General features: G+C 42.9%; 1 protein-coding gene across 1 annotated transcript in view; it reads right to left on the reverse strand.

The window, feature by feature from the left end:
* The window catches only part of LOC135206036 (ras GTPase-activating protein 3-like), a gene marked incomplete in the record, with an annotated part of 518,306 nt that overhangs the window by 324,297 nt on the left and 176,340 nt on the right, over positions 1-17,669 (reverse strand).

The raw sequence follows: 17,669 nt of genomic DNA on the forward strand, positions 1-17,669 counted from the left end.
CAAAGAATGAAGATCCTTTGATGAGGTGGGAACCATGGAAGGTAGTACCCCTTCCACAAGATATATCTCTTTGCCAGTATCGACCTTACGAGCCTTTCTGTCTAGGACCTCCTCATCCTCATCGGGTCCTCTCTTTAAGAGAGAAAAGGTGGTACTTATCTATTAAAGGCATCAGGCAGCAGATCCTGTACTTTATTAAAACGAAGCCAATCCTGACTCTTTTCCAAAAGCACATGATGTCAGGGCAGTAGCCACCTCAATTAACTATTTCCAACATATGAACTTCGATGAGTTGAAAAAATATACTGGATGGAAATCGCCGACAGTATTTAAACGTCATTACTTAAAGTCCTTGGAAGCTCTGAAATTTTCAGCAGTTGCGGGTAACATAGTTTCCCCCGACTCTGCCTAATCTTTAGTAGAAGATCCAGTCCTCCTTTCTACCTGTATCACCCAACAGTTCGTCTATACCTGCCTTGTTCATCTACGGTTACCTTGTGTCTTAGCTGCTTTTATAATGATATGGAGGGTGTCCCTTATTTTTTGCTAGGGACACTCACAATCGATTGTATATATTGATCTCTTGGATGTGATCCCCTTATTTTTATGCTAGGGGATACATCTTATTTACAATGGTTAAGGGTTTTGTATATTAAATCATATACATTCCTTCATATATTATTATTATTGAAGTTTGTTCTGTTCAACTTATTGTCATAATTGCTTTAGAGTTTTTGGTACATATCGATACACAGATACTACTTTCAAACATATATTCCATGTAAGCCCTGTATATATGTAAATTACGTTAATTTAAGAAATATTATTAGCATTAAGTTTAATTTAAGCAATATTTCTAATTTTGTATCATTGTGTATATGTATCTTTATTAGCAATTATATTCTTTTCTTTTATTTTATCTTTTATTTGAGACCTCCTTTTGTTTTGTTCATTTTTCTTTACAATCTTGTGCTATTTCTCTGGTACGATTTCGCGCAGCGACACGAGCTGAGCCCAGAAAAGGGATTTTGACGTAAGGAAAAATCTATTTCTGGGCGATTGGCTCGTGTCGCCAGCGAAATCCCGCCCTACCCATCCCTCGCTCAAGATTGTCTGCTAACTTCAGGATGGCCACCAGAGGCGCAGCAGTCGGCAGCATGGGATGGAGTAGTAGTAGTTGCTGCCCACTCTGTGGGTCGGCTCTCCTCTGGTGGGGATTTTGTAGTGGGAGATTTCTATTGCATCGCTCGTGGTAGTGGTCTCACTCGCCATAGTGTTCATACCGACACCCTCTTGGAGGGTGAGCGAGTCAGTTGTACTGACCTTTTTCTTTATTTATTTATTCTCTGGTATGTGTTAGTACATTTACCCTAGAAATAATAGATTAAAGGATATTTCGCTGGCGACACGAGCCATCGCCCAGAAAGAAATAGATTTTTCCTTACGTCAAAATCCCTTTTCTGGGCTCAGCTCGTGTCGGCCTATGAAAGTATCCTTAATATCATTCTTTCTAGGTAAAATTAGCCTAAAATTACCAGAGAAAAAACAAAATTAAGAAAATGTCAGTAAAACTGACTCGCTCACTCTTAAAAAGAAGTGTCGGTATGAAATTTATGGGGCGAGTGTGGAACACTACCACGACAAACACCAATTAGAACTTCCCTATCAAATCCCACCAAGAGAGAGCTGATACCAACGGGCGAAGCAGCCTCTACTACTACTACTAGAGGCGCCACGGACAGCACGCCCCTAGCGGTCATCCTTAATTTTTAGCACCACGACAAGTCGCCATTTTATTCTTGTGCTTGTGTTTTTCTTGCGAATTATCCGCATCTGAATCATGGAACGCTCTGCAATCGCCACGGCTAGATTAAGTAACTCATAAGTAACATTTTACTGTATTTTTTATCTTCCGGGTACCAGTATTTTCCTTTTTATAGGTCATATACGGTTCCTCGGTTGTCTCGTGGCGGCCATGCCGCCTCGTAAGAATTCCCGGTCCTCCATACTGGGACTTCTTACTGCTTATGGGTTCTTACTTTTTCAACATTCATTGTTTACATCGAGTTTAGCTAGTTCAGCCCTCCTACCATTCTCTTAGCTTGGTATTTAGGGGCTATTATTATATTATTCCTCGGTCCCAGCATCCCGGCTCTTTGCTCTAGCATCGGCTATCGCTGGCTCCGAGTAAGGCTTCTGTTTTCTCGGAACAGTCTGCCTCCTCCTGGGCTTTCTTTCTTTCTCTTTTAAAACTAAAAGTGTCTCTTCCCCCTTTTCGATGTATGTTTAGTTATTTAGGTGTTAGCTAGCCTAGGGGTGCTTGTTCACATGTTTGGTACAGCTTGGTTCACGTGGCCCTACCACGGTTTGTGTTGCTCGCGGCCTAGGCCACTTGCGGTCACGTGTCCTATAGCACCTTACCCTGCCCCTTCCCTCCCTCTCTGATGTAGGAGGCTTGCTGGGGGACCCCTTGGTTGTCATAACAACCTCATCGCCTTCTCTCACACTCTCGGAGGTGACCGGGGGGTTCCGCCAGCAGGGGGTATAGGGTGCGACCACTATGAGGTACCGGGGTCTCCATACGGGTAGTTGTGTGAGGCGGAGAGGAGTAGGCCATCCCTCCCCCCTTTCCTCGCTCCCGCCGTGTTTCGCCGGGACCTCCCTCCCCCCTCCCCTCCCCATTGCTCAGCCACCTCCCTTACGTACGAAAGGTGCCTTCCGTCGCAGCCGGGGCCCCTTTGGTGATAGGATATTGGCTCCGCTAGCGGGCAGGGTGGGCGCTATGTATGGTCGATTGTCTTGCCTACTATATCCTTATATCTCTCCCCCCCCGCTACCGGAAGGGAGCTTACCCTTACCTACGTCGCTCTTCTAGTAGACGAGTGGAGAGAAGTGTTTTAATGTTGTTTTAATTTTGTTATTTTAAGGATATATACCCTATTATAAGATATTTTACAATGATTGTGTGTTGTTTATTATATTCATTTTATCAACCATCCCCGCCATTGTCCGTCGTGGTTTCCATTACCACCACTCCTAGTTGGTTGATTCTTGTGCCTCCGCCATTGGCGGAGCCATAGCCTATCTTCCAACCTGGTTACACACGTATTTTAGCGGGGCTCTGGTTTTATCTAACTTTATCGCTCCGGCACCAGCGGAGCATGTTAGGCTGTAAGTGTTTACTCTGTACTCATGTACTTTTTCACTTACAGGCTACCAACTGCCAGGTCCCGGCCTGTATGCGACGCTATATGACCCCTGTGGACATGACGAGTGCAGGTCTCACACCCGCCCCGTGTGCCACGTCGTACAATGAGACGATCGTCTGGCACCCAGAGGCCTGCGCTATATGCTACGACCTGGTAGCTCATCTGGGGGATGGGGTATGTCCATTATAAGATTACTTATGATTTTACTAACAACTTCTAGTTCGTAAGTTTGTTACCCTGTCCGCAATTGGTAGCTAATCCCGCCTTTCTTTCAGGCTGCGGTGTGAGGGAAGTCGCCCTCGCCACCCTGAAGCGTGGGTGGGCGGCTTTGGGAAAAAACGCCGCCAAGGGCCAGCCCTATATATTAGATAAGAAGTTGGCCATCCAGATCTTCCCTGCGGGCAAGTCGACGGGCTACGTCGACCCTTGTCCGCCGCCCCAGTGATAGCCTCCATCCAGCAAGAACTCCAGCAATCGTTTGGGGTCGTAGCCTCCCAGGAGTCAGTTTCCGGACGTCGCTGCCCTGGACCTGAACCTCGAGCCGATGGCGTAGTTAGTTGAGGATTTGTTGGTTGAGGTAGGTTTGTCGGGCGCCCAAGGTCTTTCCTTGGGCGCTCCTGGATCTTCTCCTGTCCTTCTTCTTCCGCCTCTTTTCCAAGGCTTTCCGGATCCGAGATCCCTAGCCGCCCTCCCGCTCTCTCTGTACCTCCTAAGGAGAAGGGAAAGAGAGAACCGAAGACCTTGTCTAAGACGACTTCTAGGAAGTCGTCTTCGTCTTCTTCGGCCATGAAGTCGTCGACTTCATACGCCGATGGCGGGTGAAGGCTAAGCCGAGCTCTTCCCAGTCGAAGAGCTCCAGAAGCAAGGCTTCGAAGGAGAAGGCTCGCGCTAACCACCGAGTCGCTGCCTTCTCCCGCCTCCGCTGCCCCCTCTCCGGCTATGCCGGCAGGGTGGCAAGCAGCACTCCTGCGTTCCCTCTTCTGTCTCACCAGGAATGATGGAACAGGTAGGGGTGATGGTAGGTTCCCAAATTTCGGCATGGGAACACGTTTTGAGCAGATGTTCGCGCAATTATCGAACAGTCTGTCTCAAACTGGACAGACTATCCAGGACCTCTCTAACAGGATGAGAGAGAATGAGGATCGAGTAGCTTGGGGGCTATCTCAGGCTCCTCCCCCAGTCTCCCTGCATCTAGCACGGGATTCTCCAACTTCCGCCTTACGGACTCCTTGCCAGCTTTCTCTATGGAGAATCCATGGAGTAGCGGCCTACGCTCCTTTTAAGGACGGATGATTTTCGATCCCGGAGTTTTGGTACTCGAAGGATTGAGGACTTTCGAGTTCTATCCTCCGGGTCTGTCGCAGCCTTTCATCGGGTATGCTAGGCTGACGCCAACAGCTCTTACGAAGAGGACGGAAGATCTCGAAGGAGGAGTCAGTTCTCTACAGTAGAGATCACGCCCAACGAGAATGGGTTCACTGCCTTGAGGACTGGGAGTGTACTAACACTAGACTCCAGGCCTACAAGAGTCCCTTCACTATTTTCGCGACGGAAGAGGAGGTCTCTCTTCCGTTCGCCACACGAAATTGGTGGAGAAGGCTCTTCAGGCAGTCCTCAAGGATGAGCCCACTTCCACAGTTGAGGGAGTCGGAGTCTACTTCTCCACTCTTCCCCGCCTTTGGAGAGTTATGGAAACCTGCCAGCTACATTCACGCTGGGTAAACTCAAGCCGGACTGCGCCATGGACCAGTTCGGTGAGAATTACCTAGGCTGCCGGGGATTCCCATAATCCAGGCAGAGTTTCGATGCGCGAACTAGGTTTGGCAGGTCCCTTAACTCTCTTATCGTTACGGAAATGGCTTGCACTTTCCATACGCTAACGAACCGCTGTTCAAGATTCTGGCGAAATCACAGTTTCAGACGGTTCTGTCAGAAACGCTTTTGAACTTCTTCCAAGCCAGGAGGAACTGCCGGAAGCATGTCCTTCAAGAGTGCACTATCAGGCACGAGCCTAATAGACTCTTGGCTGCGAGCATGTGGGGAGCGGATCTCTTCCCAGAGTCCGCAGTGAACGAAGTCCACCACGAAGCTGCTAGACTCACCAGAGCCTTAGAGCTAGGTGGGGTATCTCCTCTAAGAGGAAACAGGAATCCGTTCCCACTGCTGGCAAGAAAACCAAAGAAGGCTGGTAAGAGGTTTCCAGCCATATAAAAAACTTCAGCATCAGCAGCAGTTTGTGCAGGCAGTCCCCAGTTCCCAACAGGACAACCTGCACATCTAAACAGACCCAGCCGTTTCCTCCTGGTGCCCCAGCAATCGCAACCTTCTACTTCCTACCGCTATCTCGCCTGCCTTTAACCCAAACCCTGCTTATGAGGCTCAAAGGCTACTCTCAACCCGAGGGGTTTATTAGGGCGAGAGGTTTACTTTCGTCATCGTGGCAGGAAGGGCACAAAGGAGTAAGCAGTTCAGAGGAGGGCGTGGTGGGCCAACCCCGCCCATCAGCAATGAGGCTCCCCAGGTAGGAGGAGGCTGTTCCTCTTCCGCCACAGGTGGGGGTTCAGCAATTGGGCACAGAGCATAGTGTCCAAAGGATTAGGCTGGAGTTGGATCAAGGATCCTCCTCAATCAAATCAGTTTCATCAGGTACCGTCAAAGGAATTGATAGATTACGCGGAAGAACTCCTTCAGAAAGGAGCTATTGCGAGAGTCAAACATCTAAAATTTCAGGGCGCTTATTCAGCGTGCCAAAGAAAGGCTCAACAAAAAGAAGGGTAATCTTAGACTTGTCAAAGCTAAACTCTTTCATTCGCTGCGACAAGTTCAAGATGCTTACCCTCTCTCAAGTAAGGACCCTACTTCCGCGTGGCCGTCACATGCTCCATCGATCTTACAGACGCATACTATCATATCCCTATAGCCAGGCACTTCCGCCCATTCCTAGGATTCAGGCTAGGAAATCAGACATTCTCATTCAAAGTGATGCCCTTCGGTCTGAATGTAGCCCCCAGGGTATTCACAAGATAGCAGAAGTGGTTGTACAACAATTGAGAGCTCAGGGAATCATGGTGAGCGGCATACCTCGACGATTGGTTGATCTGGGCACCAACAGTCGAGGAATGTCTCGAAGCTACCAAAAAGGTAGTTCACTTTCTGGAACATCTGGGGTTCCAGATAAACAAAACGAAATCCAGACTTACCCCGGAATCTCATTTTCAGTGGCTAGGAATCCAATGGGATTTGTCTTCCCACAATCTATTCAATTCAGTGGCCAAACGGAAGGAAATAGCAAAATCTGTCAGGCAATTCCTCAAATGCAAACAGACATCAAGAAGAAACCCAGGAGAGAATCCTAGGGTCTCTTCAGTTTGCTTCGGTAAACAGATATCCTTCTGAAAGCAAGGCTGAAAGATATAAATCGTAATTTGGCGGTCAAGAGCAAACTCCAAATATCGAGACAAGTTGTCAGTTATTCCTCAGATCCTCCGCAACCAACTACGGCCTTGGTCAAAAGTAAAGAACTTAGCCAAGAAGGTACCCCTTCAATATCCCCTTCCAGTGTTAACCATTCACACGGATGCTTCCCTGTCCGGGTGGGGGGCGGGGGGGATACTCTCAGTTCAAACAGGTTCAGGGGACTTGGTCAGTTCAATTTCGCCAGCTCCACATAAACGTGTTGGAAGCAATGGCAGTATTTCTACTCTGAAGAGACTGCTTCCTCGAAGAAGTCTCATCTAAGGCTAGTTTTGGACAGTGCAGTAGTAGTTCACTGCATCACAGAGGAGGGTCCAAATCCAAGCATGTGAACCATGTCATGATAGCCATCTTTGCATTAGCAAACAAACACAAATGGCATCTGTCTGCCACTCACCTGGCAGGAGTAAGAAATGTGATAGTAGACGGTCCCTGTCCCCGGTCAGTTCCTCTGGAATCAGAGTGGTCTCTGGACGTCGGGTCATTCCAGTGGGTAAGCCGGAGAGTCCCAGGTCTCCAAGTGGATCTCTTCGCCTCACAAGCGAACCACAAGCTCCCTTGCTATGTGGCCCCCAACCTGGACCCTCTGGCTTATGCCACGGACGCCCTGTCGTTGGATTGGAATCAGTGGAGGAGAATTTATGTTTTTCCTCCAGTGAATCTGCTCTTGAAGGTCCTAGACAAACTAAGGTCCTTCAAAGGGATAGTAGCTCTGATTGCACCGGATTGGCCCAAGAGCAACTGGTATCCTCTTCTTTTGGAATGGGTCTCCGACCTCAACGGATCCCCAATCCCAAACTGTCACAATCAGTACAAATGAGGACTGTGTTCGCTTCCTCAAGAACTCTCCAGACCCTAACTTTATGGACTTCATGAAGTTTGCGCTATAAAGATGCTGACATTGATCCACAGAACATTCTCTTCCTAGAATCATAAGAGAGAGTCAACCATTAGACAATATGACTCAGCTGTTAAAAATTAGCATCTTTCCTGAGAGAATCGAACACCACAACCATGACAGTTAATTTGGCTATAGTTCCTTTTTCAGATCCTTGTTTGAAAAAGGTTTAGCAGCTAGCACGATTACCACTCACAAATCGGCTTTGAAGAAAATCTTTCAAGTAGGTTTTCAGATAGATTTGACTGAATCTTATTTCACATCTATCCCTAAAGCCTGCGCTAGACTTAGACCTTCTCAGAGGCCTACTACAGTTTCATGGTTCGTTAAATGATGTCCTCAAACTAGCTTCAGATACTGACAACGTCATCTTGTACGTTCATTATGCTCCTGAGGAAGACATTATTCTTACTAAGCTTAGCCTCAGGAGCTAGAATTTCAGAACTGTCGGCTCTATCCAGGGATGCGGGTCATGTGGAGTTCCTCCCATCAGGAGAAGTTCTACTTGCCCGGATCCGTAGGCTTTTTAGCCAAAGAAAAATGAAGATCCTCTTGCAAGGTGGGCCCCTTGGAAGGTTCTTTCCCACTTCCACAGGATCCTTCTCTCTGCCCCAGTATCAACTCTTAGAGCCTTTCTTTCTCGTACTTCTTCTAGATCCTCAGGTGCTCTCTTTATGAGAGAAAAAAGGTGGTACTTTATCAGTTAAAGGCATTAGACAGCAAATCCTTTACTTCATTAAACAAGCCAACCCTGAGTCATTCCCAAAAGCACATGATATCAGGGGAGTAGCCACCTCAATTAATTATTTCCAGCATATGAACTTTGAGGATCTTAAGAAGTATACTGGATGGAAATCCCCGACAGTCTTTAAACGGCATTATTTAAAGTCCTTGGAATATTTAAAGTTTTCAGCAGTAGCAGCGGGAAACATAGTTTCCCCTGATACTGTTTTAGTAGTTTGTAGTTATTGATCCAGGTCTCCTTTCTACCTACTTCAACCAACATGCCTCAACCTATCGTCAGGCTACTCAACATCATAGCCTTAGCCGTTGTATCATATAGTGGATTGTCCCTTATTTTTTTGCTAGGGACACCACCCTTGTACTGATATGTACTTCAGTGTTCCTACCCTTATTTTTATGCTAGGGTAGGACACAATATGTTTGTATATTCACCAATTGGGTTTGTGATGAGCTTCAGTCACAATGTGTTTGTATATATTTGAATTAATTGTATTAATGATGGATTTGAGTGTACCTATCCTTATTTTTATGCTAAGGTAGGACACATGTATGTATATATTTGTAATTATATATTCTAATTTAAGTAAATCCCATATTTTCCTATTTTACATGCATATCTGTAAATTTTAATTATCTACCATTTAAGTACTTTAAGTTTACTAACATTCTGTTATTTATTTTTGTAATAAGTTAGTTTAAGTGCTTAATTTGTATGCTGTATTTGATTTACTTATATTATATCCATCATTTTATACTGTTTTTCATTATCTCCTTTTCCATCTTGTCTGTTTCTCTGGTACTCTTTCATAGGCCGACACGAGCTGAGCCCAGAAAAGGGATTTTGACGAAGGAAAAATCTATTTCTGGGTGATTGGCTCGTGTCGCCCTATGAAACCCATCCCTTTTTTTATGGTTTGTTTTCCCCCCCTTGCAGGACAAGATGTATTTATGTTTTAATTAAGGATGACCGCTAGGGGCGCTGCTGTCCGTGGCGTCCTCTAGTAGTAGTAGTAGAGGCTGCTTCGCCCGTTGGTATCAGCTCTCTCTTGGTGGGATTTTGATAGGGAAGTTCTAATTGGTGTTTGTCCTCGTGGTAGTGTTCCACACTCGCCCCTATTTCATACCGACACTTTCTTTTAAGAGGTAGAGCGAGTCAGTTGTTTTACTGACATTTTCTTAATTTTGTTTTTCTCTGGTATTTAGGCTAATTTTACCTAGAAAGAATGATATTAAGGATACTTTCATAGGGCGACACGAGCCAATCACCCAGAAATAGATTTTTCCTTCGTCAAAATCCCTTTTATAGTGCTTTTAATGGCATCAATAACCAGCTAATGGCGCCTGTGTTAGGTTATGGCACCATAACTCTATAGTTATTGGCACCTTATGGCGCCGATTACCATAACTCGGCCCTTAGGGTGCATAAATCACAGATTTAATGGTGCTAAACCATAAAACTGGATTGCCATTAACCAAGACCGCCAATATTCGGGGACTCCCTGTATTAATCAATATTAATATTGGAAAATTAGCAAATCTTTTTGGTATCATAAAAATGTATTTAGTCATGAAAATAACATCAAAATTCACAAGTTAATGAGTATTTATCATCAGAAAAGCCCGCGAATGGCTGAAATTCATGCAAATACAGTGGAACCTTGACATATGAAAGTCCCTACTTACGAAAAATCCAAGTTACGAAAGCAAAGACGAAGACTTTTTGCTTTGTATACAAAAATAATTCAGGTTACAAAAGGGTGTACTGTAAAGTCCAAGATTCGCCCAGACCGCCGAGAACAACCGAGTAGACTCGCCACCATCCTCCCGCTCTCCCATTGGTTCCCGATGCTAGTCACCGCCATAAGATCCTGCTCTCCTATTGGTCAGCATCTGTCCCATCATGCCTCTACGTAAAGGCATCCTTCGACCACTTCGTCGCATCAGTGTTATCGTACGCACGCAGAATTCGTTCGTTCACATATACGTACTCCGTTAGTTAACGTAAATTCGTGTTAGTGATTTCGCATTCTACTTGTACGTATACTTTATTGTGTTGTGTGTGAACTTAATGAACTTAATTAGCCATGGGTCCCAAGAATGTTATTGAAGTTCACAGAAAGAGGAGAATGCTTTCTATGGAGACAAAGAGATAATTAAAAAGTATGAAGCTGGCATCCTGTTGAGTGTGATCGCTAAGGAATAAGGCTGAAATCCGTCGATGATAGGCAGCATGCTTGAGCAGAAGGAAGCCATCAAAGCAGCTACACCTTCCAAGGGCATGACTATTTTGTCCAACAAGAGGAGCCATGTGCATGATGAGATGGAGAGGCTGCTTCATGTATGGATTAAAGACAAAGAAATTGCTGGCAATATGATAACCAAGAAGGCAATCTGCCACAAGGCCAGGGCTATTTTCAGTGATCTGATTGCCCAGGCCGAAGACGACGGAGGAGAAGGGACATCGACGCCAACCCCAGACTTTAAGGCTTCTCGGGGGTGGTTTGATAATTTCCGTAAACGGACTAGTATCCATTCGGTGGTGCGGCATGGGGAGACGGCCAGCTCGGACACGAAAGCAGCCGAAGCCTTTATTAAGACGTTCGATGAGATGACGATCAACAAAGGCTACAGTTCTCAGCAAGTCTTCAACTGTGATGAGACTGGCCTTTTTTGGAAAAAAATGCCTCATCGGACATACATCGCGGAGGAAGAGAAGAAGCTACCCGGGTATAAGCCTATGAAAGACAGGCTTACGCTCGCACTTTGTTCCAACGCCAGTGGGGATTGCAAGGTGAAGCGCCAACTTGTTTATTATTCCGAGACTCCTCGAGCCTTCAAGGCCAACAAAGTGCTTAAGGAGGTTCCGGTGATGTGGAGGGCTAATGCGAAAGCCTGGGTAACGAGACTTTTGTTCACCGAGTGGGTAAATCTGTGTTTCGGCCCAACAGTGAAGAAATTCTTGGAAGAGAAGCGCCTCCCTCTGAAATGTCTGATGTTGTTGGACAATGCTCCTCCCCACCCTCCTGGCCTCGAGGAAGATATCTTAGCGGAGTATTCCTTCATCAAGGTTCTTTATCTACTGCCTGACACCACCCCTCTCCTCCAGCCCATGGACCAGCAAGTGATATCGAACTTCAAGAAGCTGTATAAAAAACATCTTTTCAAGAGATGTTTCGACATCACCAATACCACAAACCTCACCTTGCGTCAATTTTGGAAGGAGCATTTCGATATCGTGATAAGCATCCGACTCATCGATCAGCTTGGCAGGTTTTGAGGCGAACCTTGAATTCTTCGTGGAGGAAACTCTGGCCTGATGTCGTATCCGCCCGATACTTCGAGGAATTCAACGTGGGCGAAGCTGGTGCTGCAGATTCAGGAACAGTTGACGATCCTGAAACTGTTTCGCAAACAGATCTTGACGAGATCGTTGCACTCGGCAAGTCCATGGGGCTGGTCGTCGACGAGGACGACATCAGTGACCTTCTCGAGAAGCACCAAAAGGAGCTTATGACGGATGACCTGAAGGAGTTGGAGGCCATGCAACATAACGTCGTTCAAGAGGAGTTCTCTAGCAGCGGTGAGGAGGAGGACGACGACCCTATGACAACGGCAGAAATTAAGGATGCTCTAGCTGCTTTTCATAAGGTGCAATCACTCATAGAAAAGAGACATCCCGAAAAGGCTTACACAGGTCGTATGCTTGCACAGTTCGATGACATTTGCCTAAGTCGTTTCAGGAACACTGTCAAAAGCATGCAGAAGCAATCTTCCTTGGATAGTTATCTTTTAAAGAGGCCTTTAATAGGAGTAGTAAGCAAAAAGGAAGAACCAAGTGATACTACGAAGAAACAAAGTTGAAAGTGGTGAAGAAGTTGAAATTTTGTATGAAAAAAAAGTAGCGTAAAAAGTTAAAAAAAAGAAAATGTAAAAATAAAAAAAAAATAAAAAAAAAATTTTATTTAAGTTTTTTGTAAAGTTAAGTGTTACAGTTTTCTTAATATGTTTCATAAAGTTTAGTTTATGCTTTCCTTACATTTTTTTATGTGTTTCATAAACTTAAGTGTACGTACGTATCTGCCATTTGTCCTCCTCCTCTGTCGCCACTTTCGGAGATAGCCTCACTCGTAAGGTAAGCTTCCACATTTTAGTACAGTATTTCTTGTATACCATGTACACTAATACACTTTATTTACAGGTACTATGTAGTACATATTAGCAGTACGTATTAAGTTAGGTATGGAATGGTCCAAATTGTTGTAGCATTTCATTGTTTATAGGTCAATTTAGCTTTATTTTGAAATTTACTGGGGTGTTTTTTGGAGGGCTTAGAACGGATTAGCCATTCTACATGTAAAATGCGGTCCAAGATACAAAAAGCTCATGATACGAAGGCCGCCTCGGAACGGATTAATTTCTTATCTCGAGGTACCACTGTAGTGTACTATGTAATTTTACTTATTGCGCCATCGCGGGATAAAGGCGCCGTTTGACTGGTCTAGGGCGCTGTTAACTGGTAAAGAATTTTGAAAGAAGGTGTGCGGCAGCCGTAGGCTTTAAAATCGCTTAGCGTCGAAAATCACTTAGCGTTGGCGGCCAGGAACAGAACTCCTGCCGCCTGTACCTTACTCGAAATCGGAGCAGTCGGACCATTCTGGCGAGTCGATTCTTCTTCTTTTGTTCCACTTGTACCGCGACATCATGTGTTTTTTGGATGTTACCGGAATAAGTATGCATTTTCCTTGGCGTTGACTCCACTTTAGCTAATGGATATGTCTGTTTAACCCTTTAACGCTGATTGGACGTATTAAACGTCGACGAAAATTGTCTGTCGGGTGCCGAACCGATGTATGGTACATCGACGAAAAACAGTTTTTTAACAAATTCGCGGAAAAATAGTTATAGGCCTACTAGGTGAAAACTTTTGAATCATGCGCCTTGGGGGATGCTGGGAGCTCACGGATCAAGCTGTTGTTTTGTTTACAATCATTAGCCATGTGCAAGCACGAATTTCTTTCTTCTCGCACTAAAAAGCATCAGCGACACATCTCAGAAATTATTTCGTCACTTTGCCATAATTTTTGCACCATTTTATATTAGCCGTTACATAGAGTATTATATATGAAAATGTGCATAATTTCATGTAGAATACAACAAACAACTCATGGTTGTACCTTTTACCAGTTTTGAAATATTTTCATATAAATAACAATAAGTGCCAAAATTTCAACCTTCGGTCAACTTTGACTCTAACGAAATGGTCGAAAAACGCAATTGTAAGCTAAAGCTCTTATATTCTAGTAATATTCAATCATTTAACTTCATTTTGCAACAAATTGGAAGTCTCTAGCACAATATTTCGATTTATGGTGAATTTATGAAAAAAACTTTTTCCTTACATCCGCGCGGTAACTCTTCCGAAAAAATCATAATTTTTTTTGTCCGATTGTCGTAATGTTTGCACCATTTTAAATTAGCCATTACATACAGTTTTATATATGAAATTGTGGACAATTTCATGTAGAATACAACAAAATCAACAGATGGTTGTAGCTTTTATGAGTTTTGAAATATTTTCATATAAATAACGATAAATAGAAAAAATTCGACCTTCGGTCAACTTTAACTCGACAAAAATGGTCGAGAACTGCAATTGTAAACTATAACACTTACAGTCTAGTAATATTCAATCAATTAACTTCATTTTGCAACAAACGGGAAGTCTCTAGCACAATATTTCGATTTATGGTGAAATTTCAAAAACAGTTTTTTTTTTAAGTCCGCGCGTTATGAATTCATGCATCATATTGTGATATTTTCTCTGTTTTGCTTTGATAGTTTTACAATTTTTATATACCAAAATCATCGCAATTTAGTGTACAATATAATGAAAAAATAATTAACTCATTAGCTTTAACCGTTTTGATCATGGCGAGATTTGTATACAATAATGAAATTTTTTTTTGCGCTGTCATATATTCCAATATTTATATATGATAATGATATTTTTTTTTCATTTCTGATGGTTGCACACTAAACTTTGGGCAATGACAAAAAAAGGAGCCAAAAAACAAACTCTTAATCTTGGAAATTAAGCGTGCTGTGATTTTTTGAAAAAAACTTTTATTCTGCTTCGGTGCTCACTCGTGAACGCCGCCGGCATACAGGAGACACTTTCCGAAATACCGGCTCGACGTTTAAGGGTTAATAATTATAGAAAAGCTTTGAACGGGCATTCAGCATCATTGAGATACCTTTTTTTGATGCAATACATTGAAAAATATGAGTTGTACAGGTTTTTCACTGTACCTCTTCTAGGTACAACATTTCATTTCAACACACGCCACGTTGATTCGATAAGTGTTTGTGTGGATGCTTTTGTTGTTTGGATCAATGAAACTCAAGGAATCATTAATATTTCCAGGTTCTTTAAAATGCTAGCTCAATGTGTGATATGATTTCCAGCAATCTGAAATTACAATTGAATCTGGATGAATATTTTCTATTAATATTTGAAGAAGAGTTTCCGCAAATCTGTCTGGAACAACTTGAAAAAATGTGTCCTTTGTTTCATGATCAATCCCGCCTAGAACCTTACAACCCTCAACACGTCTGCCCTTATCAAATTTTCTTTTGTCAAATTTGGATGCGTCAATTTCAACTACTATGTGTCCTGGTCCCTGATATTTGCAATTATCTTTCATCAAAATATCGATGCACACTTCACGGCAAAAATTGTACCAATCAACTATTGTATTTGGTGAACTGGTTTTCAAGGTCTTTTGTATATATTTCTGTGGAAGTTTGTGAATCCATCCATGAATAAGGTACAATATAATACTAAAATCAAGATGTGACCAAGAGAAGAATGAGACATTCCAAATTGAAATTCAGCGCCTCAGTGGCGTGGTTGGTATGGTATTAGCGTTCCACCTCGGCGGTCGCGGGTTCGATTCTCGGCCATTCCATTGACGAGTGAGAGATGTGTATTTCTAGAGATAGAAGTTCACTCTCGACGTGGTTCGGAAGTCACGTAAAGCCGTTGGTCCAGTTGATGAATAACCACTGGTTTCATGCAACGTAAAAGCCCCGTACAAACAAACAAACAAATAAATTGAAATTCTTTTTCTACATTATTTTAAACTGCATCTCCAAACATAATTCTTTTCATCTTTCACAAGACTAATGGTTCCTTCCTTACATTGTTCACACAGACCACTAAAAATGCCTATATGGCAACTTTTCATGAGAAACAAATGCAATTCACTTTCATTGTCACATAATTTCACTAAATCAATAATAGTGACCGGATTTGCTGCAGCAAACTGATGTGAGACAGATGGGAAGACGCCATGTTGACGGTTTGAATTTTGTATAGAGCGAGGGTCAGGTTACATGCGGTCGAGTTGGGTTGTACGGAGTCAAGGTCGAACTACTTACCTATGCAGAGGGATTTAGGTGTTGCGCGACTGGACCCGGTAAACTGTAAACTACCCCTATTGTTTATTCAGTATCCAGCGCAGATGAATCCTCCTACTCTGTTTATTCAAATACCATGGCATTTTGTTCTATACACTTGGATTTTGGCAGCAGCTTGCAATAAAAAAAAAACAAGCACAGAATGTTACACTGAAAATACACAAGGACTGAATACAGTGGAACCTCTACATTCGAAAGTCCCTACATACGAAAAATTCATGTTACGAAAGCAAAGACAAAGATTTTTTTGCTTCTGTGTACGAAAATAATTCAGGTTGCGAAAGGGTAAAGTCCGAGATTCGCCCGGGCCGCCGAGAACAATTTTAAAATTCTCGTGCCGCCAACTCAGTAGACTCGCCACCATACTCCCGCTCTACCATTGGTTCCTGATGCTAGTCACTGCCGTAAGATCCTGCTCTCCTATTGGTCAGCATCTGTCCCATCATGCCTCTATGTAAAGGCATTCCTTGACCATTTCGTTGCGGTAGCGTTATCGTAAGTACCTGGAATTCGTTCATTCACATATATTTTGTTTGTTAACGTAAATTCGTGTTAGTGATTTTGCTTTCGTTGTACTATAAGTTACTTTATCGTGTTGTGTGTCAACTTAATTACTTACATTATTAGCCATGGGTTCCAAGAATGTTGCTGAAGTTCTCAGAAAGAAGAGGATGATTTCTATGGAGACGAAGATGGAGATAATCAAGAAGTGTTAATGTTTTCTGCCATTTGTTAATGTGTTTCGTAAAGTTTAGTGTTAATGTTTTCTGCCATTTTTAATCCATTTTGTAAATTTAAGTGTTCATGTTTTCTGCCATTTGTCCTCCTCTGTTGCCATTTTTGGACATCGCCTCACTCGAAAGGTAAGGTTCCACATTTTACTACATACGTACATACATGTACGTACAGCATCTCTTGTACCCTGTACACTAATACACTTTATTTACAGGTACAGTCATGGTTATGTTAGGTATTGAACGGTCCAAATTGTTGTAGTATTTCATAGTTTATTGGCTAATTTAGCTTTATTATAAAATTTACTGTGGTGTTTTTGTAGGGCTTGGAACAAATTAGGCAATTTACATGTAAAACATAGTTCTAGATACCAAAAAATTCAGGTTACGAAGGACGCTTCCGAACAGATTAATTTTGTAACCTGAGGCACTACTGTATACTGAATACTGAAGAGAGAATTAAAATCTCTGATAAGAGCTTAGCAACAGCAAAAGTTACAGTCAAAACAATCCAACTCAGAATTAACAAGGTGTGATCTGACCTCAAGCTTACTTGGGACGCATGCAAGATTTTCCCCTCATGCACAAGCAAACATTATATTCCTAAGCTAACATAAATTAAAATGGACTGAAATCTACGGAAATTGAAATAAATACGCTATATTTTATTAGAAATAATTTTTCTGTACTGTTTAACATGCATAATACTTATTTTTTCATTTTCATTCAAATAAATAAATCACAAGTATCCTATCCTAAAATTCTTGTATCTGTAACTATGCAAATAATTTTTCAGACCCTTTTAGGCTTTTCCACAGACCTTTCCTACCCCTCAACAAGAACAACAACAACAACAAAGTAGTTTGTACGCTTACTCCCCGAGTAAGCAAAAGTGAGCTTATGGTTACCAATAGAGAAAGTATTCACTCAAAGGGATACAATGGGAATGTAACTAGAAAACACAGCACTGACCAGAGTTAAACAAATGCTGAAACAAACTTCACTACAAAAGTAGGGAGAATGCTTTTTAGACTTAGAGTACAATGCATATATCCAATGAATTTAAATCACAGATAAATGAGAGTCATTGGAGATTGCAAGCTATGAATGCATGATTGAGCTTTTCTCCTT

Source organism: Macrobrachium nipponense, chromosome 11, assembly GCF_015104395.2.
Source record: "Macrobrachium nipponense isolate FS-2020 chromosome 11, ASM1510439v2, whole genome shotgun sequence".
NCBI classification, from domain to species: domain Eukaryota; kingdom Metazoa; phylum Arthropoda; class Malacostraca; order Decapoda; family Palaemonidae; genus Macrobrachium; species Macrobrachium nipponense.